Here is a 19,398-nt window from a genome sequence, read left to right as displayed (position 1 = left end):
CCTGGGGCCGGAGTAGTAGCCCTGGAAAGGAAGACATTCGGGACGTGGAAAGTTGGCAGACCTCTGTGAATGGGTTGCATCGGAAAACATTTCCATAAGAGGCTAAAAATCCATTTTGGCTAATTGATTGACTTTTGGATAAAAATCAATTTTGACTAATTGATTGACTTTCGGATAAAAATCAATTTTGGCTAATTGATTTTTGGATAAAAATCTATTTTAACCTCTATGAATGGCTAATTTGCTTAGAGTGGCCTCAGTTTCACGTAATATCATCTCCTTTTCTGCCCCCCCCCCAGAGATATTGGCAAGATCACAGCCAGTGCGTCGAGGAGCCCGATGACGGTTTGATCTGCATCTCGGACGGCGGTCCCGCAAACACTGGAGAGAGAGAGAGAGATGGTTCGTCTCCATAGAGGAGCGCGCCGCACCTGAGACGCGGGCTGGGCTCAGGTGCGTGGGTCCCCCTCCTGGTCCCGCTGACACGCGTGGCTCCCTCCGTGCAGACCCCCGCCCCACCCCGGCCGTCTTCCTTTTCCTTTTCTCGGGGTGCTGGCGGGGTCGCTGAGGCCAGCCTTGCGGGCGGGCGGGCACGTAAATGCACTTCGGGGACCCCTGGGAGCCGGGGCCATTGTAGTACGCGCTTCAGTGCCGCTGAGCGCACCGTGTCAGAAAGTGGCTCTCATCTTCGCTCTCGTTGAACACACGAGTCGTTGATACGTAGGAGTGAACGGAGGAGCTCCCCGCGGGGCCCAGCCACCCAGCGCGCATGCGCCATAGGCGAGCGGGCCTCGGCGCGGCCCTCCGTGCGGCCTGGCGAGCATCTGGGCGGGTGTGGGAGGAGGGGCCTGCGGGAAGCGATGGCTTTTCGGGGCACGCGTGACAGTTGCCGCTGCGAGAAGCTGTCCCGTGTGTCTTCTGTGCTGTCCCGGCAGGGCGTTTTTCCCCATCAAGGGGTTCCAGGAGTGGCTTCTGCTTCCTTCTGCGTGCAGAGCGTGGGGGGGGGGGGGGGTCCCCCAATGCTGCACTCCTGTTTTTTAAACAGCAAAAAAAAAAAAGACAACCTGAAAAAAACAAAAAACACAGCTTTGCTGAGTGGTCAGACAGACTGGAACTGGGGGATTATAGGTAAGGGGGGAAATGAAGGGTTGGAAGCTGTAATTTCTCTTTCTGCGGCGGCAGCCGAGGCTGGAGTCGGGCGGCGGAAGGTGTGGCCGCTCCGTGGCGTCTGGGGACAAGGTCCCTCAGACTGTAACAGGGGACCAGGCCGCTGTCCTCACCCGCAGCCGAGATTTCCAGAAGGAGTCCCAGCCCAGAATGACTTCAGAGAATGGGATGCCCCTGGGGGAGTCGGAGAGCCCCAGGTGTGGACGGGGTGACTTGTGGGACAAATCACAGCGACAGGAGCACCAGTGAAATGATGAGACGTGGGCGCCGGTCCGGCTTCCATCACGTTCACTATGGTCTGGGGCCTTTCCTGTGGTTCCGAGAAAGTGAGGAGAGTCACCCAGCTGACGGGGAGCACTAGAGTTCTGTAGTTCGGCTCTCATCAAAACGATGCGGGGGAGCCCACAAAATAACCTGTTGTGAGTCCTTCTGCCTGTTTGTGCATGCTTTCGGCCTTGCCTGTGCTTAGGCAGGGAAAATACTTCCCCAGAAACTGGTTGGGGATGTTTGAGAAGAGATACAATCACTAAAATATATACGCGATGCCATGTAACCACCATTTAATTGAGGTGCCTAGGTCGGCGTTTCTCAGCAGGTGCATGTGGACACTTGGGACCTGGTCATTCGGGTGTGGCAGGCTTCCTGAGTGTCGTGCGGCTTTTCTCAGCATGCTTCCACTCACCACTGCCTGTAGCGTCCCTCCCCTCCCCCACCCCGCTGCCCCCAGCCGCCGCCCCTGGGTGAGAAGCCCGTGTCACGCGGGGTTTTGTATTCTGCATGAAGGACTGCTGTGTGAGCTGGAGAGCAGCTCCGTGATGCAGATGTTCCTGCAGGAAACACACTCCGTGGAGATCCCTCACCTAAAACACTCCCCGTTGCACCGAACTACACAAATGTCAAGGGTCCTCGGACATCGTATTTTGTGTGATGTTTGGAAACGTGCGCCGTAGACCAGGTCAGTTAAGGCGGAAGGTGTTAGTTAGTTAGCCCCTGAGTGGCCGGGAACGGCTTTCCTGCAGGCGGTCATTAAATATGTCGGCCGGCTTCCAGGGGGAACGTTCGCAGCAGGGAACAAGACAGACCCAACGAGACGATTTTTTGTGGAACTCGTTGTGGAGCACGAGATTAGCTGTGGTGCTTCCCACAGACGTCGGCGCTACCTGTGCTCGGGAGCACAGCCCTTCGGGGACGGTCCAGGAACCACTGAGGCCGGAGGACCGCAGTCCGCAGAGAACCCGGGCCGCCTGCCTGCGGACCGGCTGAGAGCCGTGCATCCAAACTACGGGCTGTCCACTATGATTTTTAAAGAAACAACAAGGAGATGTTAGAGAAGACATTAACTTGCTGTGTTTGGAATGGTGTGTGTGTGTGTGTGTGTGAGTACATCGGAAGGAAGGGAAAACACAGCAGGCACAAGGGAGTCTGGGAGGCAGGAGAAACCCTTGGAATCCAGGAATGAAGGCATTTCAACACTTAGCCCCTAGGAAAAATAGACCACATTATTCTTCTACCTGTGAATGTTGTTAAACCGGGAAGTCTTAAGCTTGCTTTGGCTTTAGCAGAAAAAGCTGCGTGAACGATTCTGATGCGTTAAATCGTGCGGGTTTTCTGTTTGGGTTCGCCGTGGTAAACGCCCCGGGAGTGTGGCCAGGCGCCCAGTGAGGACCTGGGAAGATGGAGCCCACCTCCCCCGTTAGAAAAACGCCCATGTGTCATTTTCCCGAACTGTCAATATTTTGTTCACACTGTTTCTGAGTCATCCTGTGTCCACCTGCCAGGGAAAACATTAATCATCCCCCCTCTTTGAGGCCCCCTCCCAAAGTGTGCAATAGCTCTCGTCCTGATAGATTTTATGGCTTTTAAAAGTGCCGCGGAGCCCTACCAATTCAGCACTTAAACTTCGGTGAGGTCCTGTGGACTGTAAGATGCCAGTAAACTACAGAACATCTAATAGATGGAACAGATCACTCAGGGTTCAGAACATATGTACGTATCTTCAGAGGTCTTCAAGGCTGTCACCTGTGGCCATGGGGCCACGCACCGGACATCTCCTGGTGGCACCGTGGGTACAGATGACGGTGCGGCAGGTGCTCTCTGGGACTGTGCCGTCAGGAGCTCCTCAGTCTGGGGTAGCGGGCCGGATTTAACAAGACAGGCGTAACGTTCTTGTCCTAACTCCAGAATCCGCCAGAACGAGGGAGACGTGGCTCAGGGGTCACCCACGGTGACCTGTGGCTGTTTAGCGGTCCCCCGTCAGCCCGGCCTGAGTCGGTAATAGTGGCCTGCGCTGCTGCCGGAGCCGGAGCCCGGGAACAGCCCAGTGTTTGGACGGGGCGGGGCAGCGCGGGGTTTCTGAGGTGAAGGGGGGGAGGCCCCCGTCTCCGGGGTTGGCAAGATGGACCCAGGACCCAGAACTGAGCGTTTCTTGGACACCATCCTTGTCCGTGGGTGAACCCAGGCACCCCCTGTGCTGCTCACCTACAAAGAACAGGAAACCGATGTCCCAGGCTCAGCAGCAAGGAATTGAAAACCTCGGGGAAGCAAGGGATTGTTCCGTTGGGTCTTCTCAGTTGGTCTCAGTCCCCCGTGCGTACACGTGTCCTGGTTCTGCCCGTGAAACACGCCCACGTCACGTCGTCTGGAAAACTCCCCTACAGAAGGCGGCACCTTGATCCCAGCCTTGGCAGACAGGCTTGGGGAGGCTTTGATCCCTTGTTGACTTTCGGTAACGGTGGGGATGCTGACAGAGAAGCTCTTCTTGGTTTGATACGGGGAGGTCAGCCTCCTGTTCCTCTTCTCGGACACTAATAAGCAAAGACAGCCTCACGGAGAGCTGCCGCTTAATAATAAATCTGTGTCTCAACATTATCTCCTTTTCATGAGACGGACACGCCGTGGCTCTGGAGCCCTCAGAGATAAACCTCATCATCTGGTTCTTGTCCTGGCAAGACCGGCTTTAGCTGATGACACGTCTCACCACTCACAGACGCCCTGAGAGTCCAACAAGGCTGTCTCCTACACACCTCAGTGCTTGGGGCCGTCCCTTCCTGCGGGGACAGCGTCCCACCTCCACCCCCACCCCCTCCCCACCACGACCTCCTGTCCCCATGCGCGTCCCCGAATCGCAGGCGTCAGTGCCGGAGCCACGGAGTTCCATGGGGAGGGTGAACTGGTGATAAAATTGTATCCCTTCCTTCCTGCCTGCAATGACCTCAATGCCCGTGGGGCCCTGACATCTGGGGAGGCTCTGTCACAGTAGCAGCCTTGACTCCTGTCTGTCCTGGGGGAGGAAGTTAGTTACACACTCCTAAGGGCCCTCATTGTGTGGATCTTTCTCTGGCAGCTCCGGAAGCTGGGATGTTGGAGAACACGCCACCGGGGACCCACCCCGTTCCGGACCCGGACGCGGAAGTGTGACTTGTCACAGTGGGAGCCACTTGCAGGTATGGCCCTCGATGACACCCTTCCGTGCCTTGTGGATGTAGTCCCAGTTTCCCCGTGTCGAGTGGAGAGCGTGTTCTTCGAGCTTTCCACCAGATTCTGTTCCTACCCATGGTTCTCTCCGTGGCTGATTTATGATTCTGTCTCTTCTCATTTCCTCAAGTGCTTGTTGCACAAGAAGCCTCCCCCAGAGAGTGCCCCAGAGATAGGCTCCTCCCTAAATACTTGGAAGAGAGTTGATTAATGTAAGTTAGAGACGGACTCTCCTTGTACAGTGAGAGCTGTATGCCCTGGGTTGGCTCACACACTGCCCTCTTTATCAGATTTTCAGATACCTATCGATTTGCTAAAAATCAAGGGATGTCCACAAGACCTGCAGAATCATTAAATTTGAGCAAAACCAACTGTATGCAGGGCTCCCTCAATGCCCACAGCAGTTTTCTGTTTTTGAGCTGATACCATCTATATATCGTTAATTCGGGATGCTTTTCATTGAAAAGGGCATGGCAACAGGATTAATCTGCCTTTCAAGTGGCTACAGATACTTATTATCTTCATCGTAAGAGCACGGGTGCTTTTTTACCCATCAAATGAAGAATGACAGGAATTTTCCCAACACCCCACAATTACCTTATTAATCAGGATTGTTACCAGCGAGTCTGCGCTGGCTGGCTGCAGACCGGGGTGCGAGGGGCCCGCCAGTCAGCACGCGCCTCTGCGAAAACGCTGCGACGGGACTTTCGTTTAGTTGACAAACGTCCTGGAGATTGCCTCCTTCCCACACGACTTCCAAAATGGATTAGCGTTCCCCGTTACGTATTTTTATCTGCCTTCACTGCCGACTTAATTCAGTCTCTCTCTAATGATTTCTTCTGGAATTTTACGCTCCTGGCGGTTAAAGCTCTCATAATTTGATGGTTGATTTTTTAAAAAGATTTATTTATTTATTTTTAGAGAGGGAAGGGAAGGGGGGGAGAGAGAGAGAGAAACATCCATGTGTGGTTGCTGGGGGTCATGGCCTGCAACCCAGGCATGTGCCCTGACTGGGAATCGAACCTGCGGTTCACAGCCCGTGCTCAATCCACTGAGCTACGCCAGCCAGGGCTGTGATGGTTGATTTTAAATAATTGCGTGGGCCCTCCATTCCAGTGCCTGTGGTCTCTGGTATCTTCTCCTGATGAGAAGTGGTTTCACTCTGTTCTGCGCGTGTCCTCGATGCCGCTGACCCTGCCTGCACACGCCCATTGTGTCGGGTGCACTGAGCTGCCCCTGTGACGGCCGGCGGGTACTGTGAAACCCCAGTGCACGCGGAGTGTTTATAAAGCGACATGGGCTTGCACAGCCTTCCATTTGCTTACCTCCGCTGCTCCCTGCTCCAGCAGGTCTTGTTAGGAAGTGAGCCTCGGGCTGATCCTTGTAACCATCAGCAAGTACGGATTCCAGAAAAACGTCGACACGGATTTTTTAAAAATCAATTTTGAAAGCAGACCCGAGATACCCAGTGTCTTGTCCATGGCTGTCTTTCGCCTCCAAGGACACACCCCTCGTGTTTCTTGCCCCGTTCGCTGTCGCTCCCTTTTCCTCGTTGGTGCCCGGGCCACGGGAAGTTCTGCATCCGTCTCGGGCTGCCCCGGACTTCCGTAGATAGGTCGATTCTTTTTAGAGCCCCTAGCCGAGTTTTGGTTTGTTTTTTTTGTACCCTGGCATTTTTACACATCTTTTATGTTTTGCAGAGGTTTGGGCGAAATGCCGGTCGCGGACTCTTCGCTGCCCAGGAACCCCTCCGCAGAAGGGAGGCGGCGCCGTACCTGCCGCCAGGTGGGGGCTGGCGTCACGTGACCCGGTCCCGAGCTCGGGGAGGCGCAGCAATGCCGGGGACGCACTCGCGGGGGCTGCGCCGGAGCCTTCGCCGTCCGCCGCAGGTGGGTGACTCGCTCGCCGGGAGCCTCCCCTGGGTGCCCACCTGGAAGGAAGCCTTTCCATTTGGTGCCGAGCACTCGGCCGCGCGGAAGGGGCTGCCGCCCGGAGGTCGCGGCTTTGCCTGTTGATGGGCGTTTGCGGAAATGTCCGAAGCGATAGGGTGGTTTTCCTTCTATCTGTTCCAGAAATCGTACCAACTAAGCTTTTAAATTTTTTCATTCACTTTTAAAATCACTGCTCACGTTCCGGAGAATTCCCAGGCAGAAAGAAGACTTTTAGGAACGCATGATGCCGTGATATGATAAAATATATCGAGGCAGAAGGGAGAAAAAGAGGCAGATGAGGTTTGCAGGAGACACTTGCCTTTGTTCACGCCCGACTCTAGTCGTTTCTTGCCAGGGTTCCCCCGCCCCCAAGCATGGGTTTGACAGAGCGAAGGTGTCATTTTGGGCCACGAGACAGGCTGCTTTCAATCATCCCCGAATTTCCACCTGGAAGACAAACTGGAGGTTGTCCTGAAGTGTAATGAGATGAAAGGGATGCATAGAAATGATGTTTGTAATATTAGAGGCAGTCTTGGCGAAAATAGTCCTCACATAGTGTCTACTTTTTTAAAAACGATGATTTCTCGTTTCTAATATAAGAAAAGAATCAAACTATAAATGCTTAAGACCTAAGGTTCACTGTAACCTGGAAATGCTGGCATTCTGGGGTCCGGAAACAAGGTGCCCCGTGCACTCCCGACAAAAATGTCAGCGGGTCCCCTGGCACCTATAGAGACCTCGGAGGGACCCGGGCTCCGCCCTCCATCTGCTTTCAGAGACTGAGACGCAGCGAACCTGCTGGAAAACTCCCCACAGCGTGGCTGCCTCTGAACGTGTGACACGCACCTTGGAAACCCTAACTTAACCCCCACGTGTTCCCGAGGCACCAGAGTTCCAGTAACTGGGAGTCACGCTTGGGACACGGTCACGGCGATTGTGCACGTCGCTGTAGCACGTGTCTGTTTACAGATGGTGAGCTGCCGCGCTTCCTCCTGGGTCAGACACGCGTGTGTGTGTTCTGCCGAGTCTCAGAAACAAAACGTTTGCCCCCATTCTCCCAGAAAAGAATGGACACAAAAGAGAAGAGAACGGCAGTGTTCTGCATTCGTAAGCTACAGACTCAGTTAGACGGCCCCACGGAGACATTGGAAGTTCATGTCTCATCGCTCTGAACCCAAACCCAGATGTGGGTGTTCGGGGCGCAGTGTTTGAGCACCACGCAGCCGCAAAGTGACCTAAAATAACGACGGGGGGAAACTCCGCTCTGCTGATACAGGACACTTGGCTTTTTATGTGGTGTCAGCAAAATGATTTAGATGGAAACTGAAGTCTGTCTCAGCTTAAGGCAGGAGCACAAAGACGTTTCCTTCTGGACAGCAGGCTCAGCGTGGCGAGATCAAAGGAACGATTGTATCTGTGTTGCAGCTACAGACCCAGAAAGTTTTACAGTGTTCCTGTCTCCACGCCCGGGCTTACGTGCCTCCGATGGCATTTAAATTACAGCCTTGGGTAGCCAGGCCGTGCAAACACCGCGTCATCTGCGGGGACACCCTGTTATGATCTGTCAGGGCGTCTCATTTCGCCCTCTTCCCTCCGGGGCTTGTCCTTGTTGCTCCCTTCTGCCAGAAAAATCGAGCAAATTATCTGTCAGACCTGCTTTACGAGTTGGCCTAAGCAAGCTGGGGGGAAAAGGCATATTTTGGTTTTTGTTCACTTAATTAATTTTACTAGTTCATAGATTCCCCCCTTTTTTCTGCAGTGTCCCCTCCACATTTTGTTTGTTTGATTTTAAGATTGTTGCCTTACTCATGTGTGACGTGACGATGGTGCATTATAGACACACATTCAATGGCGGTCAGCAATTAGAGAATTACAGGCAAAATATTTTTCTTTCAGAGTGAAGTGGTTTGTGTTAAACTGATGTATAATAGAGTGATTATTATATATAAATGAACATTGTTCTCTGAATTCTTCTATAGCACACAATATCGATTGTGTTTCAAATGTCACCAGGGAGAAAAGTTTAAAATGGAAGACCTGCTTTTAAAAAAGAATGTTTATTATAATGCCTTCACGATAAAAACCTCCTAAAAATTAACACTTAAAATGCTCCTGCAGATATAAAAGGGAGTTGTTCCATTCTTCCAGGAGTAGTGAGCATTTTCTCAAATAGAGATAGGCAGAAACATGTAATCAGTGATTTTATACCTTCATGCTACCCAATGTTTTTTATATATATAGCTACTAAAAAAGCAAAACGGGTTCTGTCTGGGAGCATGGGTTAGAGTAGTAACTGATGGATGTCATGTTTTCATGCTCCAGAAATACAGCATGAGACTTCACGTATTTTCCAGGAGATTTAAATAATTTGAAAATCTAATGAGTTTTTAAATCATGCCGAGATTGAGGTGCGAGAGGCTTGTTGAGAATAAGTGACTTGAACACGCCCTTGGGACGCGTTTCCGTTTATTTTTTAATTAAGATGACGCTGCTCCGGCTGAGACAGCGGGGAGCGCGCGTCACTAGGATGTCAGCGGGGAGCGCGAGTCACTAGGATGTGTGCGCTCCGGAACGAGGCAGCCATTGTGCGCACGTCCGTTGCCAAGTCTCCGAACGGTGTGGCCGGCCTTCATTCCGAGCGTTGTTGGTAGGGAGATCCCACTGTCCACGGGCTGCCGTGGCGTAGAAGTGAAGGGATCGGCAGACGGGCAGGAGGTTTGGGGATCACGCCCTGTCCCCGGAGACGCCCGGGCCCTTCGAGGGCTTCCCTCACCGGGGAGCGGCCGGAGGTGCCTGCGTGGCGTGGGCGCGAGTGGACGCACCCCGTTTCCACAGAATCAGGACCGGAGGTCGCCACGCTGAGTTCACATTTGGGAGAAAGTCGCGATTGGTAGAATCTGATGTGGCTCAGTGGGGCCATACACTGCAGTATTTTGCCTTGAAGTATCTGTTTTCCTTGTATTGGAGGCAAGAAAATAAAAACGAGAGAGAGAGAGAGAGATTCTGGGGGCAAAAGACTAGACTAGATTGAAAACCCTCCCTGGGTGGGACCCAGCTGGTGTCATACCCGCACCCTCCCCTGCCCAGGGCCCAGCCGACAGGCCCGGATTATTCCGGGCGTCTGTTCTTCAGTGAACACCAAGGGTCAGGTGCAGCGTTACGGACACCCGGCATCTACCCCCCACCGAGGACCGGCACAGTGAGATGTGCTGCCGCTCCCTGCCCTCCCTGCCCGCCGCAGACGCCCCCCACTACCCAGGCCGCCACCCGGGTGTGCCAGGTGAGCCCTTCACAGACGTAGGAGCTGCCTGCTCGCACACCCACCCAGGCCTGCTCGGAACGATGCCCCTCGGGGTGTGTGCAGCATGACCCACGCACGCTTTCACCGTGGCCTTGCCCGTGGCCTGAGCTGCCTCGGCAGTACATTCCTGTGGGGGGGGGAGGGGGTTACTTTTGCTCCTTGGACCTTGGCAGAAACGGTTTTCTGCGGCGTCCCGCTGGAACCAGCTTTTCCCACCCAGCGCTGGGTTTCTGCGTGTGGCCGACGTTGCTGCGTGTAGTTCTGTGTGTAGTTCCTGCACTGCTCTGTGACCGTGCGCGGTGTGTGTACGCACGCTCATTTCATCTCGGTGAGCTCTTCTCGGCCTTTGGGTGGGCGGTCGCCTCCTTTGCAGTCACTCGGGCTGTTGCTCCCAAGCTCCTTGCGGGGGGAGGTGCCTTCTGGGACCCACGGGCCAGAAACACGCCAAGGGGCTCCTAGACCGGGAACTCCTGAGTCTCAGTGTCTGAGGCTGGCTCAAGGGCGGGTGCCAGAGCAGGAGTTTCTGAGTCTGCATCCCCGTGGCGGCGCCGAGGGCCGTTCCACGCAAGGCGAGACGTAGAGGCTCCGCTGAGGGACCCGAAAGACTGTCGGGCTGTGCGGGCCTTTCCGTTTAGAGACCCGGAGGGTCTGCACGCCACATCCACTCGCGTGCTGCTCGCGCGTCGCGCGTCGTCGTGAGGGGCTCCCTGGGCAGCGCCGTAAAACGCCGGCCTCGCCGAATCGGTCGTCCGTTCTCTCCAGACCCATTAGACACAAGGGGGCGCGAAGCCAGAAAGCCTTTTGGCCACTTGAATACGGATGGAATGCGTTTATTGTAAACACGGGAGACGGGGATTAGAATCAGAGGATCCGGCCACAGCAAAGAACGACCGGTTTTACTCCCACACCCCGTTCCGGCTCTCTGGGGGTTTTCTCAGCAGGCGACAGGGCACAGCTCATCCATCGGTGTGAGGGGCTGGTGTGCGTGGGCCGGACCAGTGTGAGCCAGTAGCGTGGGCCAGTACAGTGGTGAGGGGTGGGGGGCTGTGTGCTTCTCCAGATAGCGTTTGTCCCTGTTTCCAAGTTTTGGTCTGTCCTCCTTAATTTCAAATGTGGGAACGGAACGTAGCTGCTCTTGGGGGTGGGGGGGCGATAGTGATGTGTCCAGAGGTTTCAGAACGATATAAAAGTTTTATTTATTGCAAAAATAGAAGGCACTCGACTCCGCGTCCTCGGGAAAAATAACAAAGGAAAGACCCATTAAGCCTTCCTGCTCTTCAGAGGAAACACAGGCGGAGGTTTATGCGTTATGACATTTTGAGATCAAGTGTGTTTGCCGGTGGCTTTGGGGACGCGGCGGCGGGGGGGGGCGCTGGCCGGAGAGCGCTGCTGTCCGGGGGGCGCCAGCGCGTGACATTGATTGGAGGGGACGGCCGAATGCTGGGTTCTCAGATGCATTTAAAAGAGAGAGAGAAAAACAGCAACACCCAAACACCCCAACCAGAATAGGGGTAAACTATGTCACTAAGTCGTGTAAAACTGTAGGTGTTACCTTTTGACTGGAACAGCATGAACAGCGAACTCATGAGATGGACCGAAAGCCACACGAGGGCTGGAGCAAGGAGGATGGTTTTGAAAGCCGGGACGAGAGGGTTCAGCTTGACCGTGAACTTGACTGAGCGCCTCAAGGAGGAAGTGAGCCCAGAAAGGGCCCTGATTGGGAACAGGCCGCAGGCCTCGTCTGTGTGCTCACGAGAACGTAGGGAAACTCACTTAAATTCTGGAAGTATCCATTTCCTCTCCTGTGAGATAAAGTGGTTCACTTACACTGGGTGAGTTAAAAAAAATCTGAGGGACTGGAAATTTAGGTGCTAACCTATTTTGATAGGAAATATAACCTTAGGATATGCTTTATAATAATAATGGAAATAGAATGACTTTGAACAATTAATTGGTCAGCATTTTTAAATAAATCATTAATTTAGGAGTTACTTCTTAAGATTCCATTTTACGAGAATGTATGTTTAAGCTCTTAGCCGAATGGGAAATAATTCAAACTTATACTCACTTCCCATCAATAATCTATAAGCAAAGAAGCAGAACAGATCTATTTAAAGTAGAACATATGCCCTATTTGGTATCAGTTCCTCATTTGATACTCTCTAAAACTAAACTGTAGACGGTCAAAACTTTGAATTTCCTGAAGGAAAACAAAGAAAAGGCGATTTCAGTTTCTTCGCCACTTGTTAAGGCGAAACCGCCGTGACACGGTGCCCTGCTCATGTAGACGCCTTCCCTCCCCCCCTCCCGCCGCGTCTCCCCTGCCGCTCCGTGGAGGCTGAAGCAACTCCGGGCCCAGGAGCTTCGGGTGGGCGGACATGCTCTTTCCTGCATCGGGGGCTCTGGAGGGCCGCCGTGGCTGACCTAGCTCGGGAGGCGGGATGGGGCTCACTCCTTCCTGATCCAACAGACGGTTTCTGCTTGGGGACTTGAACTTCAGATTCCAGAAGACTCTTCTCGCGTTTCCAAGGTCTCGCACCGACTCCCTGCACAGACTCTGCCGGCAGACGGTGCAACCGTCAAGCCGGGGCGTGAACGCCACCTCCTCCTTCGGCCTGATCCTGTAGAAGACACGGGAACCGGGAGCGGGCGATGAGCACGTCACCCGTGGGACGTGTACGAGGGCGGGGCGGCACGTCACCTGTGGGACGTGTATGAGAGCAGGGCTGCGAGCACCTTCACGCAGATGGTCCGTCTACCTCCGCTCAAAGACTTCATCAGAGGGAACCGCTCTGGCGCAGCTGAGTAACCGTCTTGGGCGGTTTCGAGAGCAGACCTCGGGACAAATGTGGGCTCCGTCTGCCACCCCCACCCTCCCACGGGTGCCCGCGAACTGCCCTGAAGAAATGCCGCGCTATGGAAAAACACACTATTTACAAGTATATAAATGCGCTGAAGTTTAGGAGACATCTGTTTTGTGTTTCTCAGTATGCCGTGCATGTTTTTATTTCATTATTCCTCCTAAAGGATCCCAGACTCGGGATAATGGATGCACCTCCAAACTTAAAAGTTTACTGTCCATTCCGGTAAAATACCTTTAGTAACCACAGAGGTTTGCAGAAGTTGCACCTCCAATAGGATGCTGATTTCAACGGACGTCAAGAGCTCTATTTAAAGACGGAGGGGAAACGGGGTCCCTTCTACCTTGGGGCGCTGCCCAGCTAGGACAGGAAAGCTGATTGGTCGGTACCGCTGGTCTCCCAGAGACATCTTTAACCGTTTCGTACTAGTTTCTAATAACAGAGAAATGATAACATGTGTCTGGAATGCCCTTGAGGGTCTCCGGTAGAGCTTGGGAACGCGTGAGTGCTCATCGAAATACTGCGTGGAGCTGGTCTTGTGTATTGGGGCTGCAACCTTGTGGTGTGGGCCCACAGAGCTACGTGTTACCGTGATTGCTCTTAAACCAGCGGACGTGAGCAAAACGATGCGCCGTTCAGGTGATCTTACAGAGCCGGGCGCTGTTTAGAACTGAGAACGTGAAAGAAACTTTTTAAAGATGAATGTTTAGCTCAAACAACTCCAGTGAGCCAACTATTTTTGTTGCCCCCAAAACCACTAAAAAAAGAACGGAGGAGTTTTCTTTGCCCAGTTATTGCCAGAAAATAAAAGCCGAAAATAGCCTGAAGCATCAAGTATTTTTATAGCCCTCCATCCAGAAGGACAGAGCCCCCCCGGAACCCTCCTAACGGGAAGTCCGCCTCCCCTGGGGTGGGGGTAGGGGTGAGGGCAGCGTCTCACTGATTTGCTCGGGTGAGTTTGGAACTCTTTGAAGGTGGTCAGCCTTCCAGGTAACTGTCATAAGGCAGTTTGTTGCTTTGGGGTCAGAATTTCCTTGTCTGGAGCGATAAGCAGGAATTCACGGTCGCGTGAGGAGTCGCCGCCTGGGGCACACGTGTCGAGCGCAGATGACACGGTGTAAACCGGTGTCTGGAGAGAGACGGCTGTGCCGAACCATGACACACGCGTGGAAACGGGACAGTGAAATAGTCGCCAACTGTTTAGACCTGGAGGTGTTGGGGAAAGAAGGCTCTGGAATGCATTAACTTAATGGTGTTTCTGTGTCAGGTCTACGAGGTGCCTCTCCCCATGTGACGTGTTCCTGCCGCCTGGGAGGGCGACCACCTGCCGAGACTCGGCGTCCAGCCGCCAGAGCGTCCAGCCGCCGGGGGCGCACGCCTGGAAGTCTGCAGCCCTCGCACGGCTCCCCAGAAAGCCAGGTAAATAGTAGAGGGGGCACAGGCTGTGCCTCGTTGGGCAGCTGGACAGAGACTCGCACCAGAGATTTTGGGGAAAGGCGGTGCCCCTTACGAACCCCTGCTGCCTCCAGGGAAAGAGGGAGGCGCTCCGCCCAGAGAGGAACGGGAAATCGTTCCCAGCCCCGGGGACCCACTGTCCTGCGGGAGCAGTGGGCTAAGAAGGAGGCACCCAGGCAAAGCTCTCACTCTTAAAAGGGAGCTGCTGCAGCATCTGTTTGCTTCCAAAGGACATGGCACGGGGCGGGCGACCCGGCGCGGGAGCTGGGCCCTGTCCCCTCTGGGTGCACGGAGGCCCTGTCCCCTCTGGGTGCACGGGTCCTCTTTCAGTTGCACATCCCCCTGGGAGCTGGGCCCTGTCTCCCCTGGGTGCATGGGTCCTTTTTCAGTTGCACGTCCCCCGTCTGCCTCATGTTAAAGCCCGACAGGGTCGCTCAGGCGGCCTGGAGGTCTCAGGGTACACGTTCTGTTGTCTTACGTGTAAGTTTGGAAAACATAAGCTAATGATTTCACAACCAGAAAGGTGTTAAAAGAAATAGAAGCTCATTATCTACTCGTAATGGGGCACGTGGGCCGCGGCCACCCCCCGGCTGTTGTAAGCAACGCCGCCGTGAACTCGGGGTGCCCGTGTTCTTTTGGATCCGTGTCTCCGGGTTCTTCAGGTGAATCCCCAGGAGCGGAATCACTGGCTCCATTTTTCTTTTCTTTTTTTCTTTTCTTTTTTTTTTTTAATTTATTTTTGAGGAAACTCCATACTGCTTTCCCCAGGGACTGCACCGATCTGCAGTCTCACCCGCGCTTGTGCGTGGGTTTACCAATGGTGGGCATTCTGACAGGTGTGTGGTGATATCTCACTGTGGTCTTATTTTGCATTTCTCTGACGGCTAGTGACGTTACACACCTTTTCAGAGTCTTCATACCTACATGCAGTGGAATATCACTTGGCCACAAAAATAATTAAATCTTACCATTGCCACAGCATGGATGGGCCCACGGGGTTTTGTGCCAAGGGAAATAAGCCAGACAAAGACAAACACCGTATGATCTCACCGGCATGCGGAATCTGAAGAACGCAACAAACAAGCAAGCAAAGGGGAACAGACTGACAGCTGGTGGGGCGGGGTGGGTTTGGGGGGCTGTGTGGGCAAGAGGAAGGGGACTGAGAAGGTCAGATGGTGGTCACAGCGCAGCCACCGGGCCACGGAGGTCCTGGCAGGGAACAGAGTCTGTAATATCCTGACATCTCTGTATGGGGCCACGTGGGCACAGAAATGTGGGGGGGGGGGGGGGCCATTTTGTAAAGTATACAATTGTCTGACCGCTGGGCCTCACACACACAACTAATACAAAATCATCTAGTTTATACGCTGTGATTGAAAAAGAAAATTGGAAAAGGAAAGGAAAGCAGCCCATGACTGAAGGTGTGACAAATGTGTGGAGGGGTGTTCTCTCTCTCTCTCCCTGCCCACCGCCCTCTCCCCCTCCCCCACCCTCCCTCCTCTCTCTCTATCTCTCTCTCTCTATATATATATTTCTGTGTGACTTTTTTGGAAGAGAAACAGTCATAAAGTCACAACGAGTTGTTTAAAGCTGCTGAAGTGTTTGGATTATTGCTACACATTTCACGAGGAACGCTCGTAGGTCGGCACAGAGTAACCGTTGGATGAAGGAAGTCTTTGTTTTTCTCTCCTCAATTATGATTTCAGTGAATCGAGTTGCCCCGTGGTCCTATTGTTCAAGGAACAAGCTGATCCATTAATATTGCATAAAAGAAAACGCACGTGAGCTGCTAACTCAGTTGTACCGAGTTTGGGCCTGTGTGTTTGCTAGAATGAGGGATGAAGCAAATGCTAATTGAGCCCTATAGAATCATCCTCTTTGATTAAGGAAATTAAACGTAGGAAGGAAAACTTTAAAAAAAATCACAGACTCTCGGGTCTGGTAAAGGTCATTAATCAAGGTTCAAAATCAATGCATAAATTCTTAAAACAATCCATACACATCACACGGTGCATGTTGGATGAAGACCGCATGCCGGAGTATTTCCCTTCCCTGAGGTGTACTGAGTGCTGTGGTCCGTAACTGGAGTGGCCCCTTGACTATTTTGTCTGGGACCCCTATCTCAGCCCACAGTTTCCTGCAGGGAGCACGGGGTAGGGGGAACCGTGGCCCCACCCCGCCCACTCTAGGCAAGGCTCGTGATTGGCTGAGCCCACTTTTTAGATTACACTCACTTCGAGGTCCATCCTTCCAATGGGGACTGGGCTGGAGGAAACCAGCATCCACCTAACAGGCCGCGGAACTCAGTATCAGGGGTCTTAGCAACCTCCCTGTCCTCCAGCAATAGTGGTTGATATGAGTAAAGCCGGGAGGGAGGAGCTTTCGGGAGCCACGCAGCTGCGTCCTCAGAAAAACTGGGCACATTGCGCTGCTCTCACCTGGTTTGCAACGTCTCTGCGGACTGGAAACCTAGACTGTTACCGTACCTGCCTCAGTATCATAAGTTTTTTCCTGAAATTCCTACAGGTGGGGCTTTGGAACACCCTCGTTATTTGCTATTTTGCATCCTCCCTCCTCCATCCTGATCACTCAGACATTCGTTTTATTACCAAGTCAGTATTCACGAACAGCTCGGGGGAAATAAACTTGCATTATATGCATTGTTTCGCACAGGTTGGTGCAAAACACATTCCGTCCTGTCGACTGAACGAACAGATGCTTGTATAATTTATGAGGCCAGGAATACACATTCACAACATCTCCCCAAAATAGCAAGGCATGCAAATGACATCATTAGTGGGGAATGAAGTCCGAAGGCCCGGGAGAGCTGGGCTGGAGACTGAATTTTGAATGGAGCGTTGAAAGTTTGAAAGATGTTATCGATATTCTAAAAATACGGCCAGGACACTCGGCCTGTAATGGCGAGTGATGCAGTAATCACAAAGTCACAGCTGATCGTTTCACGTGAAAATTAGAAGGACCCCAGCCCTGTTTCTCTGTGATGCACTTCTGGTCTTCCCCCCTGACAGATTTTAAGGTCTGTGTAAGCAAGAGTTCTACCGTCGTTTTAAAGACAAATATATTTTTTTCTGAGGGAAAAAAAATGCCTATATTCTGTTACACACGTGTTACTGTTAATTGTCCGAGGTTCATGTCCATGGTTAATCACCACAGCAGAAGGCTGCCGGCTGCGGCACCGACGTGGCAGCCGTGCCGTGGGTTAGTTCTGAAACTGTTTTGACTCTCCGCCCGCGAGACCGTCCGTCTCACGCGGAGGGACTGATCCGGCGTTCCTGCGAAGTCGCAGAGCGCGGAGGCTGCGTTTCTTCCCTAAAAATAAACCCTGCTGACCGCGGCCGGCACGGCTTCTGCAAGCCACCGTGGCAGCACTGGTGACAGAGTGGCTTTTCAGTAGAAAAATGTGCTTTTTGTTGTTTTTTTTTTAAACCCAGCTCCAACCAGGACTTGAATTTTTCATTATATTTTCCTCAGTCCAAACTTCATGCTATCCTTGGGGCCTTTGCTATTCAAAAAGGTTCTTTTCTTTTTTTATAAAAAAAAACAGACTTTTTCTTGTAAATTGGTTCTTTAAATGATTATTTATAAAGGAGTGGTTTTGAAAGACCAATATCATTTAACTTCAGTATAAGCTCCGTGGGCTTTGGGGAAGATGTAGTAATGTATATATTTTCTTTTCTTTTTCCTTCAGGAAGAAGTCTAAATTCGAAAGCAAAGGAACACCGAACTGTTTTTCTGGTAGACAAACCCTTGCAACATTAAAAAAAAACATGGAGAGCTGATGGATGTGTAAGAACGCGATGATACACTAGTCTCCTTCTGTGCCGAGCCAATGGCGTGGTGTTTGATTTAAAATAACTGAGGGCATAAGCTCAGGGAGGAGAAACGGGTTTGAAAGGGGATCAGCCACAGCCGTCCGGAGTCCACCAGAGTCCCCAAGGCTGCGTTGCTGCTTTAGGTAATGGGGGAGGGGGGCTGCGGAGCTCAGGGGGTGGGGAGTCATTGCACCTTCTGAGTAGAGACATCACACCTGACTTCCAGAGAGCTGCCTGCCCGCCAGTCAGTCAGCCAGCCAGTTCACCCTCCAGGTAAGAGAGGGCACGGCGGGCCGCCGGACTCCCTGGGAGCATGATGCTGCTGCGTTTCTCTTTCTAGGTTTAAGATATATTTCTAGGCACTTTGGAAAAGAAATCTAACTTTACCTAGATTCGAGACCTAAGTCTCTCCCTTACATAATGGGTTTCATGCTGTCCGTGGCAGAATACGCATTATGGAGGATTATTCAGGGGAAAGATAAACGGGTGTCCGCGGGGGTGGTTTTAGGACCCGCATGTCATGCGGGAGATTGAGGACGGGCGAGGGAGCGGAACCCGGCCAGCGAGTGGTGGTCCTGTCCGCGGACTCAGCCCGCCGCCGCTGCTTGGTTTAGCTGTTACTCGGCGCGGCCCGGGAGAACAGCGCCTTCGAAACCGCTGCGAATCGCACACGCGGAAACCTTCACCCACTGGGTGGTCCCAGTTCGTTCGGACGCCCTCTGGAGAACCAAAGTGTTCATTCAGCTTGTGATACAGTAAATCGCGGATACACGAACACACTACCGGCGGTGCCAGGTTCTTCCTAAAAGCGACCTTCATGTTGGACCTGCGAAGATTCTTTTAAGAAAACAAAACCCTCCTTCATTAGAATAAACTCTTAAGTATCGGGGGCACTGTATAGTTTTTCAACAAACAGCACACGCGTGTCGATGTCCAAGAACAAACCCCGCCAAGATGGCTAGAATGTAGATTTCCAAATCTTTCCAGAAAATACAATTTCCTTGTAAAATCGTAAGGGCTCAGTCTGTGCCAGTTGGACTGATTTGTTTGCGAAAAATACTTCCAAATCCCTCACAGTCTCTCGGGGAATATATAGGGTATGGATTTTATGTCTAAATCCAGTTAATGCGCATATTAAAAACCAGCCAGTTTTCCCCACGGCCAAATCGTCCAAAGGTCGTGCTGGGAATGTTCTCCCTCCAAAGCGAACCCAGAGACCTTTCCCAAAGTGAGCTGCGCACAACTGGTTCCCGGTGTTTCGGGCCCTTCGCTGCGCCCAGGAGCGAGCCTGTGGGTGCCCACGAAGACGCGGCTCAGGGCCCCGCCCATGGGGACGGTCGCCCCAGAGTAGTCGGGTCTGGCACCCGCGGCCGGGT

General features: G+C 52.7%; 2 long non-coding RNA genes across 2 annotated transcripts; both read left to right on the top strand.

The window, feature by feature from the left end:
• The first annotated feature begins 302 nt into the window (after nt 1-302).
• LOC118498356 lies at nt 303-6,496 on the top strand. Its single transcript, XR_004900858.1, has 3 exons — nt 303-453; nt 4,511-4,610; nt 6,342-6,496. It is a non-coding gene; the product is annotated as an uncharacterized LOC118498356 (long non-coding RNA).
• Nucleotide 6,497: 1 nt separating this feature from the next.
• LOC118498357 lies at nt 6,498-19,044 on the top strand. The gene is made up of 3 exons (XR_004900859.1): nt 6,498-6,530; nt 14,002-14,153; nt 17,899-19,044. It is a non-coding gene; the product is annotated as an uncharacterized LOC118498357 (long non-coding RNA).
• Nucleotides 19,045-19,398: the final 354 nt, after the last annotated feature.

Source organism: Phyllostomus discolor, chromosome 15 (genome assembly GCF_004126475.2).
Source record: "Phyllostomus discolor isolate MPI-MPIP mPhyDis1 chromosome 15, mPhyDis1.pri.v3, whole genome shotgun sequence".
Classification (NCBI taxonomy): domain Eukaryota; kingdom Metazoa; phylum Chordata; class Mammalia; order Chiroptera; family Phyllostomidae; genus Phyllostomus; species Phyllostomus discolor.
The sequence above is the reverse complement of the archived record's forward strand: the minus strand, read 5'-3'. Positions and strand labels throughout refer to the sequence as shown.